The following is a 12,452-nucleotide window of genomic DNA, read 5'->3' on the forward strand; positions in this document are numbered from 1 at the left end:
TTCTAGCTGCAAGCTGCCATGTGGGTGCTGGGAATTGAACCCAGGTCCTCTGGAGGAGCAGTCAGTGCTCTTAACCACTGAGCCATCTCTCCAGCCCCAGTTTTGCTATTTTTTAAAAATATTTTTTGGTTCTGAATTCTAAAAACAAGATTCTTTTTGAAGTTTTTTTTTTTTTAAATCCTGAGGCTTCAAGCAATATATAAACTTTCAGTATTTATCATCACAGTTAGCTTGGAATGATAAGTATATGTAACTACTTTGAGTTTTTTGTTTGTTTTTGGTTTTTCGAGACAGGGTTTCTCTGTAGCTTTAGAGCCTGTTCTGGGACCAGCTCTTGTAGACCATGCTGACCTTGAACTCACAGAAATCTGCCTGCTCCTGCCTCCCGAGTGTTGGGATTAAAGGCATGCACCACCACTACACAGCTACTACTTTGGTTTGAAATAGTTAAAACTTGGGTGGTGTTATATGAACTGTACTCAGACCTAAAATTGAATGAGCATTTAGCTTAGGTTTTGTTCAGTTAATGCCCATGTTTGCCCATTAAGAACTGCTGACAGGCGGGTGTCTCATGTTCTTCTGTCCCCCTAGTAACCTGAAAATAGAAGGTGAGAACCGACTTTTAGACAGGCACCCAGATTGCCTGCCTGGCTGTCTTCTCAGGAATCTTTAATTATCCTCGTTCTTTGATGGAATCCAGTAAACTGCCTTTGCGTTGCTGATGATTGGCACAAACCCTGACCTCATGCAAGGCATGTTTACCCTCATAGGAAATCAAGATGAGGTTAAGGAGAAAGGAGTATATGCGTTGAGAAGTGTTCAATGAAATACCAACTGGTCAAAGTTTCTGGGCTGTCTATCAGTAAATGACAAATGGGGGGGGGGTCCTTCCACTGTTTTCACTTAAAAGATTCATCAGACAGTTCTCCATGCCTGCTTGCCTCTCTGTCTGTCTTCAGACTATAATGTTTTCAGAGGTAAACAGGGAAGATGAAGAAATAACCAGTGTGTTGTCCCCCCCCCCCACCTCCCCCTCCCCAGAGCAAAGGGCAGGTTTGCTCAGAGCTTTGGAGGATAAAAGTATCTCCTTTGGAGCAAACCTTCATGAAAGTTGTAGAAGAGAGCCCTGAGCTGCATGCCACTCGCTGTAGAATAGATATCATCTGGCTATTTGCGTGGCCCAGTGGGAACTGGGGCTTGGGAACCAGAACAAGAAAATCTTAATGCCATTTGTGTCTAACTTCAGGCCCTCATGTTTTCTGCCAGCATCGTTAATGTATTAGCTTGCAGATGAGTAAACTCTCAGCTGCTTCCCAGTTCTCATCAGATTTGTTGAGGAGAACAGGATGTTGTTGGCAGTTGGAGGAAGGTAATGGCGGCCACAAGTCAGACTTGGAGATGAGACAACTCTCAAAGAACTAGTAGTAAATTCTATCCAAGTATTGGGGTAGGGGTTAGGGAATGGAATCCCCCACTACCCTACTGGTTAATTAATGATTAGGGGCCATGTGTGTGAAAAGCAGAAAACACAGGCTCCCTAAATGGTACCTTGATTGTTGCTTAATTGTCCCAGGGCACATGAAAGAGGGATTTTAGGACAGTCTGATAGCGGATTTCACAGACCTGAATTCAGGGCAGCATGACTGGCTGCTCGGGGCAGCAATTATGTTAGTGGTAAGGAACACGCTTTGGGGGTTCTGCAGAACCTGGGAGCTCATGCAGGTGACCACAAGTCGGTGGCCATTTGAAGCTGAAAGATGGCCAAACCTGAATTCCTTGAAAGAGCTGTTCTTTTCTCTCCCAGTCTTTGCCATCTCTTCCCATTTCCTTCTCTGACCTGAGATTTATTGAGAAGATGACTAAGGATGAGACCTAAGCTCAGTATTTTGCAGAGGGGAGGGATTTTTATAATTTTATTGTTACTACAGCCACACGAGGCAGTTGCTTTCCCTTTGGGAGGTAGGCACATTGATCCACCTGATGGCATTCAAGTTATATTTGCTGTGACGAAGGGAAGTTAATATGCCCTTGTTGCCTGGGGGGTCTTTTTGCATGGGGGGAGCTTTTATTGAGTGTAGGATTGTAGTTTCCTCATGAATGTGTGATTGATATTTGTGTGTTTAGACTTTGCATGCTTGTAAATGTAGAAGTGATTCTAATGACTGGAGGGATTAGATGTAGAGAAAGAGGCATTAGTACCTTTGGGTCCCAACAACCCAATGACTCCTTTGAGATCTTAATAGTTCTAGCCCACTAGTCTGGCAGAAAGAGGCATTCATTGTCTGCCTGGAGTCTCTGGAGATTCCTTGTCCCTTCTAAAAAAACACTCTACTCTGGACTGATCCCGGACGCCTGATGGCCCTGACATGATATCTTCACCTTGGGATGTGTCACCTGGGCAAGGTAGGAAACGTCAAACACATCGTTGTCAAATGGAAATGTCCTGTTAGAGAATGCAACTGACTGGCTTCATCAGCATCTCCAGTTTACAAGAAACCATGGCTGTTGTCCTTCACCGCTTCCTCTGCTGCCTGCAGCACAACCGTTGGTTAGTGAGGACCTCCCCTGCCCCATTCAGAGACTGAGTCCATGCCTGGGCCCGGCTCACTGCTAATCTGGAAGCTTAACCCTGATGGTATCCCTTGAGCTGTGGCTCCTATTTCGCATCGATTTCAACTCTACAGCACCAAATGGAGATAGCTCCTTTGAGCTGTCTGTGTAGAACTCAGGGCTGTTGCCATAGCTCTGGCAGCTAGTCTTTTTTGCTAAAGATAATTTTAGGTTTTTACTCATTTCTGGGCTTGATCCAATGGTCTAAAAGTTTAGTTTTTTGAAGAAAACTGTGGACTGGTAGATTAACGACACTCCTCACTGGGGCCACAATGCAATAACAAAGCTCATTAAACTAGCTGGGTCGTTCATGTAGATATCCAGGAGGGTAAGCCTTCTGGTGGCACAGTGCCAATCAAGACACCACTCAGATTGCTATCAGCATTGCTCAGGTGCCTTCTGCTGCACCTGGCAACAGCCGCCATCACAGATGTGCCAGTATCGTGTTTGTGGTGCAGTGGTGACTACCAGGCAGACTTGAGAAATGTCAGTGAAGAGGTCACACAGTGAGCTGTCACCTCTGCTTCCTCTCCTAGGGCCTCGTTGGTGTCAAAACCTTTTCAGATTACAGCTTTGCTGATCCAGACTGACCAGCAGATTCCAGCCACACTCTTAAAGTCTTTGCAATGAGTCTGTGTCAAGGTTTTGACTTTCTGGGTCATTCACAGCTTGGTAATTATATAGATTTCGTTCTTGCCACAAAGGGTTCTCAACAGAGTGTTCATCCCAGTACTCAGTGGGAAGTTCACACTCCCCTGCCAACCAGAAGCACTTGATCATTTGGCATGGGCTCTTTTAAAGTCAGTTCAAGTTGGGTTGTGGCACATGCCTGCAGTCCCAGCACTTGGAAGGTGGAGGTAGAAGGATCAGGTTATCTTCAGCCACATAGTTTGAGGTCAGCTTGAGATATGGACATGTTTCAAAAAAATAAAACCTGGCTGGAGAGATGGCTTGGGGGGCAAAGGTGCTTGGAGATCTGCTTGCTTCTGCCTCCCGAGTGCTGGGATTAAAGGCCTGTGCCACGTGATAGGCAAATAGGAAATGTTTTATGACTATTCTCACCTCTTTCTTTTTGCTTATGTTTTTATACTGAATTCTACTGTTGTCTATGGATTTAACTCATTCACTTTCGCTGTTGTGTAGCATTTCCATTTTATGAATCTATGTAACAATCTTTATATCTGTTCTCCTTTGCTAATTTTTAGTTTATCATCAGTGTGAGAGTTACGGTTTGCCTTTACTGTGAAAACCAGCAGGGCATGGTGGTGTACACCTTTAATCCCAGATCCAGAGGCAGATGGGTTTCTGTGAATTCAAGGCCAGCCTGGTCTATGCAGTGATCTCTAGGCCAGCCAAGATTACATGGTGAGACCCTTGAAAAAGAGGGCTGGACTGGGTAGACCAGCAGTGGTCCTCTGCATGCTCAGAAGGCTGCAAACCAAGAACTGCTCAGCAGTCTGTCTGGATGAAGCCCTGGAAGATGCTGAGGACCGCTGACCATCTATCTGTTAGGTTTCAGAGGTAGAGAGAAGAAAGAAGGATGGTGTAGCTGGAGACTTGTCTCTGTTCCACCCAGTCCCGCCGAACTGGTTTCTCTCCTGCCTGCCGGTCCCTGCAGCTGCTTATAAAATAATCATTCAGAGGATTAATATTAGTTATAATTGTTTGGCTGATGGCTTAGGTTTCTTATTGGCTAACTCTTACACATAAATTAATTCATTTCTAATAATCTGTATATCGCCACCTGCCCCATGGCTTACCATGGCTCCGGCTACTGCTGGTGTCTCCCTGACTCCATTTTTTTTCTCCCTGTCTCTCTGCTTGGATTTTCTGCCTAGCTATATTCTGTCCTGCCATAGGCCAAAGCAGCTTCTTTATTAACCAATGGTAATAAAACATATTCACAGCACACAGAGGGGCATCCCACATCAGGGTAGGTTCCAAAGAAAGGCCCTGAGGTCAGTGTTCCTCGGGTGACACAGCAAGTAGTACATCTGGACAGCAAGGCTCCTACTCCTGAAGGTTTCTGATGGTCGGTCCTTGAACCATGAGGAAGCAGGCTGAGTTAGTTGTCTTAGTTAGGGTTTCTATACTGTGAAGAGACACCATGACCATAGCAACTTTTATAAAGGAAAAGCATTTAGCTGGGGGCTTACAGTTCAGAGGTTTAGTCCATTATGATCATGGTGCAACATGGCGGCGTGCTGGCAGACATGGTGCTAGAGAAGACGATTCTCTCCTCCCCCATGCCTCTCGGATGTTTCCACCAAAATATTTTATTTTTATTTATTTTAATTATATGTAGATGTGTGTGTCTGCATGTGAATTATGTACACATACATGCAGGCACCACACCAGTGAAGGCATCCATTCTCCTAGAGATGGAATCACACTCAGTTGTGAGCCACCTGACATGGGTGCTTGGAACTGGACTTGGGTCCTCTGGAAGTGCAGCAAGTGCTAACTGCTGAGCCATCCAGCCCTCCACCGATATATTTTAAAATTGCCTTGACTGATGACTGTTTTTGTTTTGCTACTACCAAACTTCATGAAACTGCTTCCTTATTGGAACATGGAACACATGGACATGTGCATATGAATGCTGCTGTCCCCAGAGACCAGAGGAATCAGAGCTGGAGTTTCAGGTGGCTGTGAATTGCCTGATAATGCGTGCGGGGAACAGAACCTGCAAGAGCAGACTTTTCTCTAACTACTGAGCCATTTCTTCAGCCCCTTCACCTTATTTTTCAAGGTAGACTCTCTTATTAAACTGGCACTTACCAATTCTGCTAGATTGGCTGGCCACAGAGCCCCAGAGATCCTCTTGTCTCTCTCCCTGTCAAGCGTTTGGATTATAGGCACATGATGCCAAGCCTGGTTTTCACATGGTGCTGGGAACCAAATTCCGTCCCTTAAACTCATGCAACAAGCACTTTATTGGCCAAGTCACCTGCCCATTTCTGATTATTTTGAGAAAAAGCCATATTAATTTCCAGTGTCTAAGACATTTTATATTCTATCAACAATGCATGAGAGTTCTAACTTAATCATGTTCTCATTAACTTTTGATAGTAGCCATCTTAATTAATGTAAGGAGGCAGAGGCATCTCCTATTGATTTGCAGTCCTTAATGATTAGTGGTACTGAAGATATTTATAGTGATTGCCTAGATATTTGTTTTGTTTTATTTTTCAATACAGGGTTTCTCTGTGTATCCCTGGCTGCCCTAGAACTCTCTCCATAGACCAGGCTGGCCTCACACTCAGTGATGGGACTATAAAGATGCGTGCCACCATCTGGCTTTTTTGTTTTGTTTTGTTTTGAAGGAAGATTACTGTTGTGTGGCACTACCCCCAGGATAGTTTTTCTTCAGCCTACAAAGGTTCAGCTTCTTGCCTATCTTTTGGTACAGGCTGTGGAGTCAGACACAGGTCCACCCGAGTGTGGGTGTGTCCTGTCTTCCAGGCTTCATGTGAACAGCACAGCTCATGAGGTGACGACGTTCCAAATACAGCATGGGAGGAACATGGACATCAAAGTCACTGCTAGGGAAATGCCCCTCACAGCTACTAAATCTTCCTCATTTAATACTAATGTAGACTTTCTCTAGGTTTATTAAGTTTTTTTTTTCTGACAATTCAAACACTTCCTTATTTTTGGAAATTTAAGGATATATATATATATATATATATATATATATATATAGTGTGTGTGTGTGTGTGTGTGTGTGTTTTGAGTCTCACTATGTAGCCATGATTGCCCCAAAACTTGTGATTCTTTTGCCTCAGCTTTTGAGTGCCAAGGTCACAGAGGTGTGGCGTCATACCCAGTTTATATATACATTCTTTTGGTGGTTGTTTCCACCTCAGAGATTAGTAAAAAAGATAAAACAAAGTACCCAACATTAAAACAAAACAAAATAAAAACAAAACACAAACCAAAACAGAATTTGCCTGCAGAATTTGTCAACTTCGTGGCATCTGGGCCTTTGGACTCATTTTTTCCATTGGTTTAGGGCATGAAAGTTCTTGGATTGTAGCAAGGCTAGAAGAAGAGAAGTGAGAGAACCTTCCTATGCCAAGCGTCTTTTCTGCAGTTTTGGATAAGTACTTGCTGTTGTAAAGAATTAACTGTGACGCCCACACACATGTGGGTAGCACTGTCTGGATTTAGTGGTCATCCAAAAAAAAAAAAAGACATGAAGTTGGGTTGGGATGATTATGGATGAACTTATATAAGTTCACATTTTATTATATACCTATATGAAATGATCAAGAATAAAAAAATTAAAAATATCTAAAGCGGTAATATTAACCACACGCAAGAGGCCAGGGTAAGCTCAGTCCTCTTTTCGCCAAGCAGAGGAAGCTCAGTGCTGTAGGTTATGTGGCAGATTGCATTATCCATCAGAAAGTTCACAGGCTGTGGATTCTGATGTATTTCCTGCCAGCTGTCTTTGGGCTGGTGGTTTATAGCATTCTTGTTCAGATAAGAAGCATCAGTGCTGGAGGATTTACGATGCCTAACCTAATTTTCCATCACCATACCTTGACTTTGACCTTAGAAATTGTAGCCCATATAAAGCAATTGATGGTTACCCTCTGGAGGCAAATGACCCCCTTTAACTCCGGGGCAATAGCTAATAAGGTCTTGATAATTGTGGCTCCCCCCACTGTCAGCCATGGCTTCCCGCCCCTTCCGCAGTTGCCTGGGATTGATGGATTCAGCGTGGATGAGAGGAGGTCACTCCTAGTGACTTTCCCCTCTTCCCCTTAGTCTCACCAGGGCCCTTAGAACAGGAGTAATGAAGCCATTTTTCTTCCAATATGGTCTTCTATAATGAAATATGGTGTAAATTCATCTTCTCCTGAGCACACCATTTTTTCCTTGTCAGATCTGCAGTCTTTCCTTGACTGAACCAATTTGTTATCTACAAAAGCCATGGCCTTGTATTTCCCTTTTGATTCTAGGAACTCTGGCTCAGGCCAAAGGAGTTTTCAGCTATAAATTTAGTAGAGGGTCAGCTCCTTCCTCAACCGAGACATCTGGTCTACCCTTGAATGGATTTGCGAGAAAATGTATCTTATTGGTAAGCTTCTGCAAGGCTTCAAAGTGTCGTTTTCGTAGTTGACGAAACCTCTAGGCAAGCTATGCCAGTAAAGACAAAAACTAGTTTTTCTACACACACCACGAGTGAGAGATGCCTTAGTCATGACCAGAAACAGAGACGGGAGAGCTTGGTTTCCTCGTTTAACTGAATCATCACTTACGAATCTGCGGAATCCTGGGTCAAACTCTTCGTGTTATGACTCGTCTGAAGCAAGCGTTTAATTTATTTTGCTTTTATTTATTTATTTATTTTTTTGGGACAGGGTTTCTCTGTAGCTTTGGAGCCTGTCCTGGTACTAGCTCTGTAGATCAGGCTGGCCTTGAACTCACAGAGATCCACCTGCTTCTGCCTCCCAAGTGCTAGGTTTAAAGGTGAGCACCACCACAGCCCTGCATACTCTTTGAGTTCTATATGGATTTCGCATATTGACCTTTGGTCAGAGGTGTAGCTGGCAAAGATTTTCTCCCACTCTGTAGATTATCTCTTCTCTCTATTGCTCTTTTTCTTTCAATGCTCCCACCCCCTGTTTTTCTTTTTAAAGGCGGTATTGCTTATAGTGGGGACTGGCTTCTAACTTGCTATTCCATGCAGTCAGAGCTGACCTTGAACTTCTGATTTTTCTGCCTCTGCCTAAGAGCTGGAGTTAAAGCTATTCACCACCATGCCTAGCTATCTGCCTGTATCTCTCCCTCCCTCCCTCCCTCCCTCCCTCCCTCCCTCCCTCCCTCCCTCCCTTTATTCTTCCCTCCCTCCTTCCTTCCTTCTTTTGGCACGAAGTCTTTTGTTTCTAGTTATATCATATTTCTTATGGATGCCATTACTGTCTCATTTATTTGCTTTTTCTTTTATGGGCACTTCTGCTAATCCCCAGCTTAGTTTTGAGCTGGGTCGCCGGCCACTGTCTTCCTTACATGATTAGCGTTACTGTTTTCTTTTTCTATCTTCCTTCATTCTTTTTTTTTTCTTTTCTTTTGGTTTTCAAGACAGGGTTTCTCTGTGTAACAGTCCTGACTGTCCTGGAACTCACTTTGTAGATCAGTTTGGTCTCAAACTCACCAAGACTCACTTTCCACTGCGTCCTGAGTGCTGGGATTAAAGGCATACACTCACTACCACTGCCTGTTTGCCTGTTGTTTTTTTTTTTGTTTTTTTTTTTTGCTTTTTATGTTTTTGTTTTTTCTTTATGAGACAGGGTTTCTCTATAGCTCTGGCTGTCCTGGGACTCACTTTAAAGACCAGGCTGGCTGATAACTCAGAGATCTGCTTGCCTCAGTCTCCTGAGTCCTGGAACTAAAGGCGAGTGCCACCACTTCCCAGCTTCTTTTTTTTTTTTTTTAATAATAAAAAGATCTATGGGTGTTTGGTCTGTGCTCCAAGAGCATGCCCGTGGCTACTGAAGGCATCAGATTCTTAGGAACTAGAGTTACAGATTGTTTTGAGCAGCATGTATGTGCTGGAATTACACCTGAGTCCTCTGAAAGAGCAGCTGGTGCTCTTAACCCTAAGTCACTGTTCCAGCCTTTGGGCCGTTACTTTCAAAGAAGCTCATTATTTGGATAGTTTTATTTAGGTATTCTCTTATTATCTCATATGTATAAAACAGACCTTATACATCCTGTTTTCATGGATGAGAATCGCACTCTACCTTTTTCTAACGATGACAGTTCTGAGAGGCCATCGACTCTTTCCTCACCTCCGCTGCTTCTGCTAGGTCCACTACCCAGCCTTTGCCTGTCTTATAACAGAGCACTATTCCTTATGTAAACAATCATTAGCCCAATCAAAATAAGCCTCGATTTAGCCAGGTAGCAGCAGTGGCAGCAGCCTTTAACCCCAGCACCGGGGAGGCAGAGGCAGGCGGATCTCTAAAGCCTTGACTTGTCTGAGTCCGTTAGTTTCTTTTATTTCTTCAGCTGCCTCCACCACGCCATGTCTGGACGTAATGGGCAAATGACATTATTAGTTCTGAGATTGTTTTTGTTTTTAAGTCTATTTCATGTAACCCAGACTGGGCTTAAAATTCACCATGTAGCTGAAGGTGACCTTGACCTCCTAGTCCCCCAAATTCTGCGATCACAGGCATGTGCCACCATGCCTGGCTGTGACATTTTCTTCCTATTCCTTCAAGCCTTCTCTGGTCCTCGTACCTCCTAATGTCGTTTGTAACAAGTCTACTAGTTCCACCCTCCCCTGCCTTTATCTTTTTTGGTGCGGGGCCCTCTCACATGATATGCAAATGGCCTGCCACTGAGCGAAGCAAACCCTCAGCCTCTGTCTCTGTCGTTTATGATGATGTTTCTGTTTTGAGCTGAGGCGCATGGCTGCCTTTTTCAGGTAGCTGGGACTATATGAGTACATTCTGGGCAGTGGGGTATGAAGGGGAGGGATTTGAGCAATTTCCAAACTGAGACTTTCGAAGGAGAGGACAGGTCGTGGCGTCGTCTGCCCATGCTCCCCTCCAGCTTCTGTTTATGGACTGGAGCACGAACACAGCAGCCAGTCACCTAAGACTTCACAGAGGATGGCAGCCATCAAGGGATGGTGGAATTAGGCAACACTGGCCAGGGACACAAGATCGGAGTTGAAATTCCAGCCTTCACAGGCTGTGAGGAGAAGCTGCAGTGATTCCATCAGCTCCTGCCTTCCAGCCCAGATTCTGCCTCTGAGGCAGGAGCTGCCCCACTGGAATGCAGGGGAAATGGGGACATGTTTTGTTTTTTGAAGGAATGGGTGAAGACTCCTAGATATTGCATCTGTGTTTTTTTTTCTAAATGAGATGACTTTCTATTTATTTATATATTCATTTATTTATAGAAAAGGTATATTTATAGAGATAGGGATCTTTTAATCTGAAGGATAGAACCCAACTCAAACTAGATTAAATATAAAATAGAAGTTTATTCACTTATTTAATGATGAAGTTCAGGAGTAGAGCTGGGTCCATGCTTCTAAATCTCCACTCTCTCCATTTCCATCTCTACTCTCTGTCTGCTTCCTACATCAGTCTCACTGAGATGCATCCCTGTGTGTATTGATTGAGAGTATCTTGGCTGCTGAGCTTGAAGCCCAGGTCATTTCTGGCCCAGCCACCATGCAGGAACCAGATAGAGTTTCTCTCTCCACATCTCTCTATAAAATGTGGGTGCTCATGTGGCCTCCCTGCTCCACCCTCCCCTCGTCTCTGGGGTTAAGAGGAAGAAGCACAGAGGTGGCTAAGAAGTAGGGCATTGTGGCATTCCCTCCAGAACTACAGAGAACCAATGAGGTCAAAGAAAAGGTGAATACGCAGAGGAGAGATGAGAAGGACGAGGAAGGAAGATATCCGGGAGGTATCTGTCTGTGTAACTACCCCTGGGGCTTACCAACACCACCGCTTCTACCGTGATTCTCCATGGCCGGCAGTGGAGCAACGGCTATGTTCCTGCAGGTGTGTGGCCTCGTTCAGAAAACTATGTATTGATAGACACCATATAATCTGGACCTGGAGTATGCCGCTCCCTCCAAAAGTCAATGTTGTGATATTACCCAGTGTGGCACTCTGGGGAGAACTTTAGGAGGTGGGGCACAATGGGAGTCTAGAGTCACTGGGCGTGTGCCCTGAGAAGGGATAGTGAGATCTCCCCCTTCCTTCTGTCTCTTTTGTGACCCTGTCACAAGATTAATTAGCTTCCTTTAGTAAGTTTTTTTTTTTTTTTTTTTTTTTTTGTTTTTTGGTTTTTTTTTTTATCTGGAGGGAATTTCAGCGAGTACTGAAAATTCATCCATGTTTAATTTCCATCAGCTTAATATACCTCTGCTTTCAAAAGGCAGGAGTAGAACAAAAGGACTGCATTAACATACAAATTGAAAGTCAGAGCTCAGCTGTCTTGTAATAATAAGATAATAATAAGATATGTTGCACTCTATGGAAGGAGAAACAGGCTTTGAGTATGCAATAGCCTGGGCTGAAGTCACTGAGCTAGTCTGTCTGCCTCCAGGTCCACTTACTTCCTATCACACACCCACTTCAAGCCAGACAACCTTTGCCTTATCAGGGGGTCTTGTGTCTTTTTTGTGTGTTTGTTTGTTTTGAGACAAAGTCTCACTCACTGTGTTAACCTGGCTGTCCTGGGACTCATAGAGATCCTTCTACTTCTGCCTCCTGAGTGCTAGGATTAAAAGTGTGTGTCTCCAGATATCTATTATCTATGCATGTTTTAAATAAAGTGTTGAATCTATCTATCTGTCTGTCTGTCTGTCTGTCTGTCCGTCCGTCCGTCCGTCCGTCCATCCATCCATCCATCCATCCATCTATCTATCTATCTATCTATCTATCTATCTATCTATCTATCTATCTATCTATCTATCATTTTTCTTTCTTGCAGGGCATGATGAGCATGCGTATGTAATCTAACTACCAAGGAGGTCGACAACTGGAGGTGAAGTGCAGAGCTGTAACACTTGTCTGTATGCAGGAGGCCCCAGGCTCACTTCCCAGCACTGAAAACAAATTTTTAAAGTAATATTGCGTTTTTTTTCCTTTTTTAAAAATACTGTTTAAGTAACTTACTATTTGCCATTAGCTGTTAAAAACTATCAATATATGGGTAAATAGCATTTTAAAGCTTAGAAATATAATGTAGCCTCAATATACAAGCTGTGTGTAGTGGCTAAGGGAGCAAGCAAGTGTATCTGCTATATCGAATTTAAATGTGGCTCATCTAGTCAGTGGAAAAATGGGGAGAAAAGAATA

Source organism: Arvicola amphibius, chromosome 7, assembly GCF_903992535.2.
Source record: "Arvicola amphibius chromosome 7, mArvAmp1.2, whole genome shotgun sequence".
Taxonomy (NCBI): Eukaryota; Metazoa; Chordata; class Mammalia; order Rodentia; family Cricetidae; genus Arvicola; species Arvicola amphibius.